The sequence below is a fragment of the Sus scrofa genome, chromosome 12, assembly GCF_054392235.1.
Source record: "Sus scrofa isolate SSC_HxYL_T2T_F1_AM1 chromosome 12, Sscrofa_HxYL_maternal_Yorkshire_Landrace_v2.0, whole genome shotgun sequence".
Lineage (NCBI taxonomy): Eukaryota > Metazoa > Chordata > Mammalia > Artiodactyla > Suidae > Sus > Sus scrofa.
Window position 1 is genome coordinate 56,939,286 of NC_139394.1, and position 17,161 is coordinate 56,956,446.

The 17,161-nt window shown below is 40.4% G+C and overlaps 1 protein-coding gene across 24 annotated transcripts in view; it reads right to left on the bottom strand.

The window, feature by feature from the left end:
- Positions 1-17,161, bottom strand: part of RABEP1 (rabaptin, RAB GTPase binding effector protein 1) — a 265,849-nt gene that overhangs the window by 98,132 nt on the left and 150,556 nt on the right. The window lies entirely within an intron of this gene.

A 17,161-nucleotide genomic window follows, 5' to 3' on the forward strand; every position in this document is an offset into this window, starting at 1 on the left:
TGACACTAAAAGACATCAGCACTAACAGTAGAAATGTAAACTAGAATGAGCTAGCTGGAAAGCAAATTTGGCTACATACAGATATACATATCTATACATAGAATCATACTTTTTGATCCAGAATTCTCTGGAAAATAATCAATGGTGACATCAAAGATTAATTCCAAGGATGTCTCCTGTAGAATTATTTACTAATAGCAAGACCTTACAAGTAATTAAATAGGCAATAATAGGAAAAAAATTAAGTTATGATACACTTATATGATAAATTAGACTTTAAATCCAATGTTTGTGTTTTTTTTGTTTTGTTGTTTTTTCTTTTTGCCTTTTCTAGGGCTGCTCCCTGGGGCATACAGAGGTTCCCAGGCTAAGGGTCTGATCGGAGCTGTAGCCGCCGGCCTACACCAGAGCCACAGCAACTCGGGATCCGAGCCGCATCTGCAACCTACACCACAGCTCACGGCAACGCCAGATCCTTAACCCACTGAGCAAGGCCAGGGATCGAACCCGCAACCTCATGGTTCCTAGTCGGATTCGTTAACCACTTAAGCCACAACGGGAACTCCTAAATCCAATGTTTTTTGAAAAATACCTTACAACACAGAGAAACTTCACATCATTATTAAAATAAAAATAGCAGAATACAAAATCACATGTGCACTATGATCAACTGTTTAAACTTTTTATTTGTTGTTATAAAACATGACCAGAAATACATTAAAATGACAAAATAGTCAAAGGATGGAATTATGGGTAAGTCTAGCTTTCTTTACATTTTCTTTGTACTTTATAATAACAGTAATAAAAAAACTCGGGAGTTTTCATTTTTAATGATCTAAGAGTTTACTTAACAAAAACTAACCTGAGAGATAATGGGTGGAATGAGAATAGTCATGGGAACCTGGATCCTGAGCAACTTACTAAACTTCCTTGTCCTCAATTGTGAAATAGGAATAATACCAACCTTAAAGAAGTCAGAAGATTAAATAATTAATGCATTTAAAGTACCTTAAGGCACTTAGATGTTAAACAGTCCCCTTAGTTTATAACTAAGTCAATGAGGGTTTCTTTTTTTTTGGAGAGAGGTCAGGGGAGGGGGACATGGTAGGCAGATTTTTTTTTTTTTGGTCTCTCTGCCATTTCTGGGCCACTCCCGCAGCATATGGAGGTTCCCAGGTTGGGGTCAAGTCGGAGCTGTAGCCACCAGCCTACACCAGAGCCACAGCAACTCGGGATCCGAGCTGCATCTGCAACCTACACCACAGCTCATGGCAACGCAGGATCCTTAACTCACTGAGCAAGGCCAGGGATTGAACCCGCAACCTCATGGTTCCTAGTCGGATTCACTAACCACTGCGCCACGACGGGAACTCCAGTAGGCAGATTTTTAAGGTGATAATTTCAAATATTATCTAAATGAATAAATACCTAGGAATAGCTGAGGAAAATTCTAGAAAATGAATAATGATGGGCTCCTGGCTCTTTAAAATATTAAAATATTAGAGTGCAAGAAAAAAAACCCAGACACTGTATTCTACATGTAGGATGACAACAGAATAGATAAATTAATCAAACACAATACAGTCCAGAAATGGACTTAACGTATTCTTTGATATCTGGCATTTCAAAATCAATGGAGAAAAACAGATTAATCACTACATGGTACAAGAACATCTGGCTAGCCATTTGAAAATAAACAGCAAAAGCTGGAGTCCTATCTCAGTCCGTATAGCAAAATAAATTCCAAAGTGGAATTCCCACTGTGGCAGAGGGTTAAAAATCTGACTGCGGCAGCTTGGGTCACTACAGGGCATGGATTCGATCCCCAGCCCCATGCATTGGATTAAAGGATCCAGCACTGCCACAGGGGGCAGCGGAGGTCACACCTGTGGCTTGGATTCATTCCCTGGCCCAGGAATTTCCATATGCTGTGGGTGCAGCCGTAATAAAAAAATAAATTTCAAAGTGATACAATATTTAAAAGTAAATACTAGGAGATAATAGAAACAAAGAGGTAGAAGGAAATCTAGACGCTATTAAGGAAAAAACTGATAAGTCACCTAAAAGTTAAAATATTTCCCTATACCAAAACATCTCAAAATTAACAAAATGGGGGAAATTTTTCCTACATACATAACAAAGAGGTCAACCTCCCCCCATGCAAAGGATTTGTTAAATTAAGGAGCTGTAAGTCCTGTTATATCCCGATGGTGGGCCTGTAAACTGTCAAACCTTTTTGAAAGAGAATTTGACATACACCATTAAATTTTCAAATGTGCATATTCTTTTACCCAGTAATTCTGGTTCAAATAACTTATAACACAAAAACACTCACATGAGTGTGCAAAGACAGGTACAAGGATATTCACTGCAGGATTGTTGTAATGGCACAAACATTCATCCTTGGGGGCTTTCTTTTAAAAATTATAGTGCACCTACAAGGTGCAGCCACAAAAATATCAAGTGATCTATTTCAAAAATGATGACATAACCTATGTATCAAAGACAAAAGAAAAAGGAAGCTTGAGAAGAACATATATAGCATGACTCCACTTTTAAAACATCAGAATACACTTTAAAAAAAAAAAACTAGAAAAACATATACCAGATTTTTAACAGTGTTTACCTCTGAGCAGTGAGTTCAAATTATATATTTACAAACTTCTGCAAGCATTTATTTTTGATGCAAAAAATTTTTAATTAAGAGATTTAAAATTACACAGCACAAAAGAATAAACATACACATAAACGAAAAAGGACAGGGAGCCTAGAAACAGGTCCACAGAAATACAGTCAACTAATCTGTGACAAAAAAGGAAAGGCAATTCAATGAAGAACAGTCTTCAACAAATGATGGTGCTAGACCACCTTGATGTTCACATGCAAAAATGAAAGAAAGAAGAATCCAGATACAGACCTTATACCCTTCACAAAAAAATAACTCAAAATGAGGCACAGGAAGTTCCCATCGTGGCGCTGTGGAAACCAATCTGACTAGGAACCGTGAAGTTTCAGGTTCAATCCCTGGCCTCGTTCAGTGGGTTAAAGGATCCAGTGTTGCCGTGAGCTGTGGTGTAGGTTGTAGACGTGGCTCGGATCTGGGATTGCTGTGGCTGTGGCATAGGCCAGCAGCAACAGCTCCGATTAGACCCCTAGCCTGGGAACCTCCATATGCCGAGGGTGCATAAGACAAAAAAAAAAAAAAAAAAAAAAAATGAGACACAGACCTAAATGTAAAAAACTATAAAACTCCTAGAGCAAGGAGTTTCTACTGTGGCACAGTGAGTTAAGAACCTGACTTCAGTGGCTCTGGTTGCTGCGGAGGCCCAGGTCTGATCCCTGGCCCAGGCCCGTGGGTTAAAGGACCCAGCGTTGACACAGCTGTGGTGTAGGTTGCAGCTGTGGCTGGGATCCAATCCCTGGCCTAGGAACTTCCATATGCCAAAGATGCAGCCATTAAAACAACAACAACAACAAAAAAAAAGTCCTAGAGCAAAACATGGGAGAAATCTAGATGACCTTAGGTTATGGCAAGGACTTCTTAGATACAGCACCAAAGGTACAACCCATGAAAGAATTATAAGTTGGATTCCATTAAATTTAAAACTTCTGTTTGTGAAAGACACTGTCAAGGGAATAAAACAATACACAGAAGTTCCCGTCGTGGTGCAGTGGTTAACGAATCCGACTAGGAACCATGAGGTTTCAGGTTCGATCCCTGGCCTTGCTCAGTGGTTAATGATTCAGCGTTGCTGTGAGCTGTGATGTAGGTTGCAGATGCGGCTCGGATCCCGAGTTGCTGTGGCTCTGGTGTAGGCCGGCGGCTACGGCTCCGATTCAACCCCTAGCCTGGGAACCTCCATATGCCGAGGGAACGGCCCTAGAAATGGCAAAAAATTAAAAATAAAAAAATAAAACAAGACAGATTTGGAAAAAAATATTCACAAAATACATATCTGAGCAAGTGCTGTTATCTAAAATATACCAAGAACTCTTAAAACTAAACTATAAGAAAATGAACAACCTGATCAAAGGATCAGCAAAAATTCTGGACACCTCACAAAGGATATACAGACAACAAATAAGCTCAATATCATTTGAAAAGATGCTCAACTTCGTCTGTCATTAGAGAATTGCAAATTAAAACAATGAGATACCACTACACACATACTGGAATGGTTGAAGCTTCCAAAACACAGACAACACCAAATGCTGGCAAGTAAGCCGGAATTCTCATTAATTGCTGGTGGGAATGCAAAATGGTACAACCACTTCAACATACTCTTACCATATGATCCAGCCATCACACACCTTAGTATTTAGCCATGAGTGGATATTTACATCCACATAAAAATCTGTTTATTTTTAACTGCACAGGTTTATTCATAACTGCCACAACTTGGAAGCAATTATGATGTCCTTTAAAAACTGAATGAATAAACTGATATATACAGACAACAGATTATTAATCAGCACCAAAAAAGAAAATGGCTACCAAGCCACAAAAAAAAGACATGAAGGAACCTGAAATGCATATTACTAAGTGAAAGAAGCCAATCTGAAAAGATTGCATAATTGTGATTCCACCTCTATGACATTGTGGAAAAAGCAAAAACCATGGAGACAGTAAAAAGATCAGTGGCTACCAAGGATTTAGAGGGTAAGAGGGCTGAGTAGGTAGAACACAGGGGATTTTTAAGGCAATGAAACTATTATGTATGAAACTACAATGGTCATTGGATTCAAGTCATCATACATTTGTCCAAACCCACTGTGAACCCTGGGAGTTCCCACTGTGGCACAGTAGGTTAAAGATATAGCTTGCCTCTGTGGTGGCACAGGTTCAATCCCCAGCCCAGCACAGCGGGCTAAAGGATCCAGCGTAGGTCAAATCTGTGTCTTGGATTCAACCCCCAACCCAGGAACTTCCACAAGGCCGCAGTCTTGGTTGGGGGAGGGGGGGTGAACCCTAACGTAAACAATGGACTTTAGGTGATAATGCTGTGCAGGTTCACTGATTGTTAACAATGAAACACTGGGGGCAGGTGGGGGGCATAAGGAAACTCTGTACTTCCTGTTCAATTTTGCTGTGAAACTAAAACTACTCTAAAAAATAAAATGAAGATTATTGATTTCTTTTTTTTTCTTTTTTTGGTCTTTTTGCCATTTCTTGGGCCGCTCCCTCGGCATATGGAGGTTCCCAGGCTAGGGGTCTAATCAGAGCTGTAGCCACCAGCCTATGCCACAGCCACAGCAACTCGGGATCCAAGCAGGGTCTGCAACCTACACCACAGCTCACAGCAACTCCGGATCCTTAACCCACTGAGCAAGGCCAGGGATCAAACCCGGAATCTCATGTTTCCTAGTCGGATTCGTTAACCACTGCGCCACGATGGGAACTCCTGATTTTTTTTTTTTTTAACTGTAACTATATCTGTATCCCCAGTGCCCAGCACAGTGCATGGCCTAAAGTAAATCCTCAAAAAATAGTAACAGTAAACACACAGCACAATGCAAGGCATATAGTACTTCAATAAATTATAGCTGGTCTTTTATTATGATACAGTGAATATGATATAGTGAACTGAAACAAATTTGAGGGAATGTTAGCATACATTAAAAAGAGTAGGGAGTTTTGATCAAAAAAGAGCATTTTTGCTATTTTTTGCACAAGTCACATAGATTCTATGTCTGGAATATTTTTGCCAATTTTAGGTACACCATTTTAAGAAGAGCACTAGCCAACTACATGGTATTCTGGCTACAAGCAGAGGAAACTACAAAGAATGGGGAGGATATAGAATCCTCACATAAGGAAATGCCAAGATGGAAGCAAGCTCTTTAAGTATCTGCAGGTCTTTTGTGTGTAAGAGAAAATAGACTAATTTTGACTTGTTCATGAGGAATGTCCCTTTTGTAACTGTCTACACAGGGTTACTAGGTCCACAATAAAATGAAAGTCAGCAGCAGTGTCAGGCAGACTCTACTGCAGAGTAGCTTAAGAAAGCTGGAGATACAAGGCCCAGATAGGGGAAATCTAGCAGCAACAGTTTATTTATAAATAATAAACGCAGCAAGAGCTTAGAGAAAGCAGTTAAGTAGATATCAGCTGGGGATTAAGTGGTAACTATCAAGTTTGTCTTGATTTGTAATACCTTAACCAAAAGAAGGGTAACCTACAGCATGGTCCCCCTACCCCAGGCATCAGATTTCCCACAATAATGACCTAATCACATCTTGGGCTTATTTTTCTACCAGACTTTCTCAACCCAGTTTCTGCGACAGAATTAAACCCTGATGCCCAAGGTATTCAATGTATGTAATGAACTATTTTCTCTCCTGTGCGTCTAGAATGGTACTAGTTCTATCACTTTTAGGATAACTGGGAAAATAGCCACATCCTTTTGTGTTCTGTGGTTACGGTAAGGAGCCCAGGCAAGTATAAACAACTTAATCTACTGGATGTAGTAAAGGTCACAAACCTACAGCCTCCATGAGGGCAGGCACTCTGTCTACCTTGCTCACAGTTAATACTCAAATCACACACGTTGGATAAATGAATAAAAGAACAAAGACTACATTTATACTTAATTTCTCTTCTACCTCAGAGTTTTCAAACCTTTCTTTCTCAATCATCCTTTCCTTTTTCCCTTCTGTTTTGGAGGATGAGATCCCTGTTGCTCCCCCAACACTCAAGCTCTTGGTGCATCTTATTTGCTAATTCCTGAGAGACCATATATAGTATTTTCTTCTTTATATCTTCCGGTTCTCCCTTTCCACTCGCAGTTCCTCCAGTATCTACAATTATTTAAATCTCTATTTTTAAAACAACACAGGAGTTCCCATCGTGGCACAGCGGAAATGAACCCCACTAGGAACCATGAGGTTGCAGGTTCGATTGCTGGCCTTGCTCTGTGGGTTAAGGATCTGGTGTTGCCACCAGCTATGGTGAAGGTCGAAGATGTGGCTCAGATCTGGTGTTGCTGTGGCTGTGGCATAGGCCAGAAGCTGTAGCTCTGATTCGACCCCTAGGCTGGGAACCTCCATGTGCCACGGGGGCGGCCTCTCAAATACCTGCCCCACTTGTATGTGTATCACCCTAATTTTAACGTGTAGGCTACACATGCTGCCTCTACCTCCTTACTTCTTTCTGAAACTCTTCTTTCAGAGGGCCTGATGATGACCGAAGGGCCGGTTTCAATGACCACTTCTGTCTTCATCTGCCTTCTCGGTTGCATTAATACTGGAGACTATCCTACAAACTTTGTCTAACACTAACTTCTAACACTAATCCTCCTAACTATCCTTTTGCACACTGGTTTCCTCTTCCTTATTCAAACATTAGTTTTATCTGTGGCCTTCCTCACATACTTTTGTTGTAATACAATCAGCACAATGCCCATCATGCAATAGGCATAAACAATGAATATTTGTTCAAAGAATAAAAGTATTAAAGAAAAGTAAATAATTATCAAGAAAGTCTTGTGCATTCTGACTGACTCTAATCAAGCTATATCCTGATTCTTTTCAGGCAATTAATAATGATGCATCTAGACAAAGTTCATTCTACATATACAGAAGCAGTAACCAGAAGACAGGTTACAACTGTGCCTAAGTTCTAGTGTTTGCTCTGATATAATGCAAATCACTTCACCTTCTTTAGTACTTAATTTCCTGATTTATAAAGTGAGGGAAGATAGTCTTTAGGATTCTTTTCTATACCTACTACTCTCTACAGGTTATATACATCTAGACAACAGGTACTACCAGAAGCCATTAGCTGTAATCTATCTCAAAGAGAATCCCAAGAATGTCACATATATTGAAAACTATCCAATAGGAGAAATAAAAAGAATATATTAGAAGGACATATCATCAATTTTCTTCACACTAACACAGAGAGGAATCTGTGTGGTCCTAGAGAACTACAAGCAGTGGGTAGAGGCAGCGGGGAGGCAAATTTCTGCTTAATTAAATAAACAAAATATAAGAACTAATCAAAGCTAGGAGATAGTGAGTTCCTTCTCTCTCCAGAGGCATTCAAATAGAAATCACTCTACCACTTGAAAGAGACTCAAGTATCTAATGAGAAAACTGAACAAAGGCACCGTCCTTCATAGCTTTTCCTGTTCTTTTACTTGCAGTAACAGTTTCCCCTGCCCTCTAACAGAGGCGGACTATCTTCTATCACTAGGCACCTCCTCATTCCACGGCAGTGTGCCTAAGGCCCATTCTTCCACTAGATCATAAAATTCCTAAAATCAGAACATCTTGTTCCTCCCCTTCTAAGGCCTCTCCACATTACCTGGCACAACCTTACAATACAAAAATAAACAAAATAAATGTTTACTGAATACTCCTATGAAGACTAAATTCAATCTAATGATTGATTATATACAAAGAGCCCATCAAATTTCACTGAATAAAAAACTACTGTATGATGTAGTCAAGATACTTCAGAAATCAGAGCACTTAAGATTCAAATGCAGTTCCATCCACAGGTAATCAGGTAAGATATACAAATTAAAGGATATTACACAATCCCAGCTACTCTATGTCAGAACACTGAAGTAGGTGGACAGTGGAGTAAGTAAGCTCAGGGTTTTTGTGCTTCGGATCAAGTTTAGTGGTTGGGAGATTTATCAAGTAATAATAAACAAACCAGGAGTTCCCGCTGTGGCGCAGCGGAAATGAACCTGACTAGTATCCATGAGGATATAGGTCAATCCCTGGCCCTGCTCAGTGGGTTAGGGATAGGGCATTGCCATGAGCTGTGGTGTAGGTCGCAGATGAGGCTCAGGTCCTGAGATGCTCTGGCTGTGATGTAGGCCGGCAGCTGTAGCTCCGATTCAACCCCTAGCCTGGGAACTTCCATATGCCCCAGGTGCGCCCCTAAAAAAATAATAATAAACTAAATATATAGCTTAATGAATAAATTGAAACAATTGACTTTATCCATTCAGAAGAAAAATAAAGTTAGAGCCTATGTCACATCAAAAATACATTCCAGGTGCAGGCAGCTTCCCCCAGCAAGCCAGAGAACAGCTTTCCAGGAAGTTCTGCAGATGTGGTTCCTCAATGAACTCTGCCCTTCATAGGGCCACAGCTGCACCTTCTCCAACAAAGTTTGGATCCCAGTTCCAGGGGCGGCCTCTTGAAGATCTGTTCCTTCCTTGGGTGTTCTTCCTTAGCCCTAGAGGCAGTAGCTGCTCCCTGTATCTCCTATTCCAGCATTCTTTAAAGTTTTCTTTTTTCTTACATAATCTCCTTTTTAGTTAATTCTTTAAACTTCACCTGTTAAATTTAAAAATAAATAAATTGCAGATGGTCTAAAGTACTAAATATAACAGACTTGTGGCTGCCAAGGGGGAGGAAGGAGGGAGTGGGATAGACTGGGGGTTTGTGGTTAGTAGATACAAACTATCACATTTAGAATGGATAAACCTCAAGGTCCCACTGTACAGCACAGGGAACTATACATCCAATCTCTTGTTACAGACCATGATGGAAAAGAATACAAAAAAAAGGAGTTCCTGTTGTGGTTCAGTGGGTTAAGGACCCAACCACTACCCATGAAGATATGGGTTCAATCTCTGGCCTTGCTCAGTGAGTTAAGGATCCAGCATTGTTACAAAATGTGGTATAGGTCATAGACGAGGCTCAGATCCTGCTTTGGCTGTGACACAGGCAGCTGCAGCTCCAATTCAACCCCTAGCCTGGGAACTTCCATATGCTACAGGTTCAGCCCTAAAAAGAAAAAAAAAAAAAGAAGAAAAATATTTTAAAAAAAGAATGCATATGTGGGTATAACTGAGTCACTTTGCTGTACAGCAGAAACTGGCACAACATTGTAAATCAACTATACTTTAATAAAAATAAAAAACAGGAGTTCCCATAATGGCGCAGCGGAAACAATCCCATTAGGAACCATGAGGTTTCAGGTTCGATCCCTGGCCTTGCTCAGTGAGTTGCCGTCAGCGCTGCCGTCAGCTATGGTGTAGGTCGCAGACAAGGCTCAGATCCTGCGTTGCTGTAGCTGTGGGGCAGGCCAGCAGCTGTCGCTCTGATCAGACCCCTAGCCTGGGAACCTCTACATGCCACTAGTACAGCCCTAAAAAGCAAAAAAAAAAAAAAAAAAAAAGTAAAAAAATAAAGAATAATAAAGTACTAAATATAAAAGACAAAACTATAAAAGTGATAAAAACGAGATGTACTGGTTGTGTTTTTGTTTTTTTTAATAAAGATGGGTGTCAGGAGAGTTCCCTGGTAGCCCAGCAGGTTAAGGATCCCGCATTGTTACTGTTGTGGCTCAGGTTCAATCCCTGCCCAGGAACTCTGGCATGCTATAGACACAGCCAAAAAAAAAACCCAAAAACAAAAACCAACCAACCAACAAAACACATGGGCACTGAACGGGGAGATCTTCCTAAAAACAAGAAACTCAGAAACCATAAATTTTTTTATGAGTTTTGTTTTGTTTTTTGCTTTTTAAGCCTAAACCTGCAACATATGGAAGTTCCTAGGTTAGGGGTCAAATCGGAGAACCACGACTGACAACCTACACCACAGCCACAGCAACGTGGGATCCGAGCCACGTCCGCCACCTATGTCATAGCTCACAGCAACATGAGATCCTTAACCCACTGAAAGAGGCCAAGGATCAAACCCACATCCTCATGGACACTAGTCAGGTTTGTGAACTGCTGAGCCACAATGGAAACTCCCTATAATATTTTTTAAATGGTTGGGTCTATATTAAAATTAAAGCTTTCTGCACAACAAAAGAAAAAAATAAATATAATCACTATCAGAAAAGTATAAATTAAAAAGCTATCATTTTACCTACTTGCTTAAACCCCTTCAATGGCTTCCCCTAGAGCTCTAAAGCTAACGCTCACTTAGACCAGCCCAGACCTATCTGACCCTCTCATTTCCCTCTACCAGGCACACTGACCTCTCTTACTCATCGTGCTTCTTTCAAAAAAGGAACTCCTGCTCATCCACTGGATCTCAGCTCTAGGGCCACTTCCTCAGAAACCTTTCCTGTACTCACTAAATGGGCCAAATTTCTCAATTATAATGTTGTGTACCTTTCACAGGTGCTCAGCTCAAAAACCTTTGAGTGATCTTTGACTCGCCTCTTTCTTGCATTCTACACCTAATCCAAATCCTGTTGGCCATGTCTTCAAAACAGAACCTCCAGCGTAGACCCCAACCCAAGTTTCATCATCTTTTTTCAGGATTTATGCCTCCCTTGCCTTCCTTACTCTGCTGCCAATCTAGCAGCCAGAATGGAGGTGGTTGTGGTTTTTTTTTTTTTTTTTTTTTTTTTTTTTTTTTTAACATAAGTCAGATCACATCACTCCTCTGCTCAAAACTTTCTCAATGATTCCCCATAGCAAAAGCCAATCTTTACAATGCTTCTAGGGCCCTACAAGACCTGCCCCCAGCCCCTTACTTATATTCTACTACACTCCTCTCTCTTCTTCTCCCACCTCCTCCCACCCACTACCCCAATAATTTTTCATTCTAGCCACACTGACCTCCATGCCATCCCTCAAACTTGGCAGACATGTTCCTTTCCTAAGGCATTTGCAAAAATCGACCCTCTCTCTCTGGAACACTCTTCCTCCAGATGACCTCCTATTAGTTCTATCTCCAAGTCTTTGGTCAAATGTCATCTTCTCAATAAGGCTGATCTGGTCACCCTGTTTAAAACCAGTCTATCCAAAGACAAAAAAAAAAAAAAAAGGGGAGTTCCCGTCGTGGCGCAGTGGTTAACGAATCCGACTAGGAACCATGAGGTTGCGGGTTCGGTCCCTGCCCTTGCTCAGTGGGTTAACGATCCAGCGTTGCCGTGAGCTGTGGTGTAGGTCACAGACGCGGCTCGGATCCCGAGTTGCTGTGGCTCTGGCGTAGGCCGGTGGCTACAGCTCCGATTCAACCCCTAGCCTGGGAACCTCCATGTGCTGCGGGAGCGGCCCAAGAAATAGCAACAACAACAACAACAGACAAAAAGACAAAAGACAAAAAAAAAAAACAAAAAAAAACAAAAAACAACAGTCTATCCCCCTTTCTTTTACCCTGCTTTATTTCTTCCATAGCACTTATAACCAAACAATCCATGTGTTTTGCTGTATTTGTTTAATATCTGTTTCTGGGAGTTCCCGTCGTGGCGCAGTGGTTAACGAATCCAACTAGGAACCATGAGGTTGCGGGTTCGGTCCCTGTCCTTGCTCAGTGGGTTAATGATCCGGCGTTGCCATGAGCTGTGGTGTAGCTCGCAGATGTGGCTCAGATCCCGCGTTGCTGTGGCTCTGGCGTAGGCCAGTGGCTACAGCTCCGATTCGCCCCCTAGCCTGGGAACCTCCATATGCCTCGGGAGCGGCCCAAAGAAATAGCAAAAAGACAAAAATAATAAAAATTAAAAAAAAAAAAATCTGTTTCTCCCACACTAGGACAGAGTTATTTACCATCTGTGTTGCCCACTGACATATTCCAAATATCTAGAATTGTGCCTGGCAAATAGTACACATTCATATTTGTTAAACAAATAGTTCTATACTTGTCTGTGGGATCATCTAATTCATGGCCTTCTGATTCACTACCTAGGAACAGGGACTGGGTTTCGTTTTCTTCGTCATTTTATTTCCTAGAGCCTACCATAGAGCTTGGCACAGCCTAGACATGCAAATATTTGTTAACTGAAGAATATCTTTTTTTTTGTCTGTCAGAAGACACAAATTCAAAATAACTGACATTATCCAAGGCTTTTAAGAGTGTAGGGGAAATCCACCCTCTCATATACTGTTGGCAAGTATGTAAATTGATACTTTTTGAGAGTAGTCTAGCAATAGCTATTAAAATTTAAATCACTCAGAGCTCAAGCCCTTTTAATTCAGAAGTCTTAAAGAAGCAAAAGCAAGAGTAGCTGAAAAATATGTACAAGAATATCTAATACAGAACTGCTTATGAAATGAAAAAAGTGAGAGCAATCTACTTGTCCATCAACAAAGACAGAGGCAAACAAATCATGTGCGGTACATGCATGTGACAGAACATTAACAAGAAAGAGGTACAACTGTAACACTGAACTTGAAAGGAGTCCATGATTTAGTAAACAGACCAGAAGGCTCTGATCACCTGGATTTGAATCCTGGCTCCCCTCACTTTTTAGCTGTATAACTCGAGGCACTTTTAACTTCCCTGTGCTTTAGTTTCCTCAGCAATAAAATAGAAATAATATTATACTCCTACTCACCTCAGTGATATAAAGATTTGAGATATGCATATAGTGCCCATAGCAACATTACATGGCCACATGACCATTTTCAAGTAGTCAATAATTATAGATAACTTTTATAAGTGAAATAGGCAAGCTGAAGACCCATGTGTGTAAATCATGTCCATTTCAGGGGGAAAAGATCTGTGTAACCACAGAAAAAAGTAAAAAATGGAAATACTATAAGATCTAGTAATCCCACTCCTGGGCATATATCTAGAGAAAAACATAATTTGAAAAGATACATGCACCCTGATGTTTGCTGCAGCGCTATTTACAACAGCCAAGATGGGGAAGCAACCTAAATGTCCACTGATAGAGGAATGGATAACGAAGATGTGGTACATATATACAATGGAATATTACTCAATCATAAAAAAGAATAAAATAATGTCACTCGCTGCAACCTAGATGGGCCTAGAGATTATCGTACTAAGTGAAGTAAGTCAACCAAAAAAGACAAATATCGTATATCACTTATCTGTGGAATCTAAAAAAATGATACAAATGAACTTATTTACAAAACAGAAACATATTCACACACCTCGAAGATAAACCTATGGTACCACAGAGGAAAGACTAGGAGGAGGGATGGATTAGGGATTTAGAATTGGCAGATGCACACTGCTGTCATATATGGAATGGATGATCAACAGGGACTTACTAAATATATAGCATAGGCGACTCTACTCAATACTCTGTGATAACCTATATTGGAAAAGAATCTGAAAAAGAATGGATGTAGATGTGTGTATGTGAGTATACAACTGAATCTCTTTGCTGTACAGCACAAATTAACAAGAAAGAGGTAGATCTGTAACATTTTGAAACTTTGTAAATCAACTACATGCCAATAAAATTTTTAAAAATGAAAAAAAAAGGACGGAAAACTTATTGGTTTCCTCTGGGAGATGGGAGAAAACATACTTCTTTATATCCATACTTTAATGGAAGAATTTTATTTTATTTTATTTTTTTGTCATTTTGCTATTTCTTTGGGCCGCTCCTGCGGCATATGGAGGTTCCCAGGCTAGGAGTCAAATAGGAGCTGTAGCCCCTGGCCTATGCCAGAGCCACAGCAATGCAGGATCTGAGCCGCATCTGTAACCTACACCACAGCTCACGGCAATGCCGGATCGTTAACCCACTGAGCAAGGGCAGGGACCGAACCCGCAACTTCATGGTTACTAGTTGGATTCGTTAACCACTGCGCCACGATGGGAACTCCCTAATGGAAGTATTTTAGAAGAGTGTTTTTAAAATTTAAAAAAAAAAAAAGTGAAATAGGAGCAAATGCTTCTAAGAGTACAACTTAGATTTTAAAATACTGAAATTTCAAAGTTTTTACATTATAGTCTGAATTCTCAAGATACAAATGAAATTATCATCTGAAATTTGCTTGACTATTAAAGTTACTTTTGTTCTAAATGAGTAAACTAAAAAGTATCTTTAAAAAAAAGTTTTCAAAAAACTTACAAAACAGTGGGGGAGGATAAATTAGAAATTTGGGATCAACATATACACACTACTACATATAAAAGAACATATATGTATGTATAACAATCACTTTGCTATACATTTGAAACTAACACATCGTAATTTTACTATATTTACAACAAAAAAACTTTTTTTAAAGTTACAAAAGAAAGAATTAAAGAGAATTAAAAGAAAATTACATTTTATCCTGTTGTTTTACACACAAATCAACATCCATGAAAAATAAATATATGTCAAAGAAAAAAAAAAAAAAAAAAAACAGGAGTTCCCGTTGTGTCTCAGCAAAAACGAATACGACTAGAATCCATGAGAATGCAGGTTAGATCCCTGGCCTTGCTCAGTGGGTTAAGGATCTGGCATTGCCTCGAGCTATGGTGCAGGTCGCAGATGCAGCTCAGATCCTGCACTGCTGTGGCTGTGGTACAGGCCAGAAGCTGCAGCTCCGAGTCGACCCCTAGCCTGGGAACTTACATATGTGGCAGGTGCAGCCTTTTAGGAAAGAAAAGAAAAAACAATGCCAATATAAAAGACAACTGCTTCTAAAATGGGATATAAGCAAGACTAAAGTCAAAAACTAAGTTATCTTTCACTGCCAGTTTGACTCAAAAGAATTCTGCAACCACTTTCTTTCAGGACTGCACCCAGGCATATGGAGGTTCCCAGGCTAGGGGTCGAATAAGAAGGTGCAGCTGCCAGCCTACACCACAGCCACAGCAACTGAGGATCCGAGCTCTGTCTTCGACCTACACCACAGATAACGGCTACACCATATCCTTAACCCACTGATCCAGGTCAGGGATCTAACCCAAGCCTTCATGGATACTAGCTGGGTTCATTACAGCTGAGCCACGACAGGAAATCCCTGCAATCTTTTTTTTTTTTTAAATATCAGCAAGCCTAGGAAATTCAAGTGTGCCCAAAGCTAAAGTGTTAAGAAGTGATCTATTTTAAGTTCAGCCAAAGAGAAAAATTAAATCCCCAAGATGAACTTCTAAGAAGACACTGACACGAAGCACTCCAACACATGGAATATTCTCTCCTTTTATAAACAGTAGCTGTGGCTGCTCATTAGCACCCTAATTGAAAATAAGGACTGCAATCTATGCAAACTAAATCTTATCTGACAGGTACAGAATTTGAAAAATAGAGAATAAGCCAGTACTAAGAATAGCAAGAATAAAAGATTTCCTAACACTAATTTTTCCTAGCCTCTTTCAAGTGCTTAGTCACTTATGCCTATTTACAAGGAAGACCATTCACATCTGAAAGAGGCAGGGAATTTTTATTCCAGACTGTCATGTCACCTGAGCCACCCTAGCCCTAGATGTTTGTTTCCATGCAACTCAAGAGAAGGCAGCAGCCAGCTAAGTATACCTACCACTCCAGATCAGAACCAGAAGCCACCGGGGTTCTCTCTATTCTGCCACTGTCTGCAATAACAAAGACGTTTTTGTAGAAAAGCACAGTTTCCTTCCCTGACCAAATGCAAAAGGTGAGAATTAAAATGTAGCCTGAAAACATCCCCATTTCCTAACAGCCCACCAGAAATGCCTCCCTTCTCTTCTTCTGAAACATAAATAGCACACAGATTCTTACACAACTCCAGATGTGGGTACTAGACATCTCTCCTTAGGCAACTAACAAAACCTAAAACCAGGAGTTCCAGTCGTGGCGCAGAGGAAACGAATCCGACTAAGAACCATGAGGTTGCCGGTTCCATTCCTGGCCTCACTCAGTGGGTTAAGGATTGGATCTGGCATGGCTGTGGCTGTGCCGTAGGCTGGCGGCTACAGCTCCGATTGGACCCCAAGCCTAGGAACCTCCATATGCGGTCCTAAAAAAGACAAAAGACCAAAACAAAAAAACAAAACCTAAAACCAGAGACTAACAGGCTTTGATGCACACTTCCAAGAAAGCAGTTAGCAATAAAATCTGATAACAGTTCCAGGTTCCCCAAAGGCAAGGAGAGAGAGTAAGGTTTCCATGAAAGACTATTTTAAGAGACAACCTTAAAGGCACGTTTTAAAGCACCTACTAAGTTCACAGCACCAACTCCCAACATTCCACTCACACTTAAAAATGCTAGGCACACACGCTGATCATAAAAAGCCACCTGAAAGAATTCTCTCACCCCTTGCTAAAGACCAAGTACATTCTTTCCAAAACTAACTGCAGGTAATAAAACCTGCAACCATGTGGTCAATCTCTGAAGATCTTAGTCCACTTCCCAGAAGGTCATGAAGGACTCTGACAACCAACCTGGACCATTTAGGATGAGGTTCTTTTTCCTTCCTTGGGTATAAGTGCTCTAAAAGACACGTTTCCTCCACTTCAGCATCCTCAAACACCATTCTCCTCATTATTCCCAAACATCGCCTTAAT